This window comes from Tarenaya hassleriana, unplaced genomic scaffold (assembly GCF_000463585.1).
Source record: "Tarenaya hassleriana unplaced genomic scaffold, ASM46358v1 Cleome2161, whole genome shotgun sequence".
Lineage (NCBI taxonomy): Eukaryota > Viridiplantae > Streptophyta > Magnoliopsida > Brassicales > Cleomaceae > Tarenaya > Tarenaya hassleriana.
In genome coordinates this window covers 1-765 of record NW_010965510.1, presented here as the reverse complement: position 1 = coordinate 765, position 765 = coordinate 1, and the positions used below count along the sequence as shown (strand labels likewise).

The 765-nt window shown below is 40.0% G+C and overlaps 1 long non-coding RNA gene across 1 annotated transcript; it reads right to left on the bottom strand.

The window, feature by feature from the left end:
• Positions 1 to 223: 223 nt before the first annotated feature.
• On the bottom strand, positions 224 to 765 carry LOC104814762. Its single transcript, XR_771973.1, has 3 exons — positions 705 to 765; positions 445 to 637; positions 224 to 266 (listed from the first exon to the last, which is right to left on the bottom strand). It is a non-coding gene; the product is annotated as an uncharacterized LOC104814762 (long non-coding RNA).

The following is a 765-nucleotide window of genomic DNA, read 5'->3' as shown; positions in this document are numbered from 1 at the left end:
GATCTAATAATATAGAAGAGGTTCACACGTACGGCAAAAGTCTCAAATACATATATAAGCTAATTAAAAGATGAAGCGTAATCAGGGTCTTGCATAACCCTTGGCAACGTCGGACGTTCCCTGTGTGCATAAAAAGGTTAAAGAAATAAGCAGGTAAGCAAACATTTAATTCTAATTTTCAACAGATGATTCCTAAAACCCATTACCTTGTTCTTAAATCCAATCGGGGTCCGTAGAAGGAGCCTCCACGTGAACAGCAGCAATCTCTGCAATGATAAAACATCAAAATATTATAGTATGAATAAATTGTTGCAAAAACGTGTGCAGAGATCTGCTAAAGGTCTCCAGTAGCCCAATACAAAGGCCAAAGAGTTCAAAAGTCTCACGTTGATGCGGTCATATTTGAATGAACAAACAGTTTTGGAGGGAAACATGTCAAGTAACCTTCATCTGTCGGCCTTGGCCTCAGAAACAAAACATGGGGTTCCTCCTCCCAACTATGAAGCTTTGTCTGATAACGTCTAGGCTCTGAGTTTGGAGAAGATAGATCCTTCGCCCAAAACGTTATCCAAAACAAATAACCCTTCACCGGCAATGCATTTGCCTTTTCATGCTTCACATATTCCAAATGGGTTCCCTATAGGAAAAACAAATCAGAACAAGAATAGACAGAAACTTGGATGGGGAATAAGCAGAGGATATACCTCCTCTTCGTTGTGTTGCTCAATGGCCTGTAATGTCAACTCGTGGAGTAGTTCATCATTA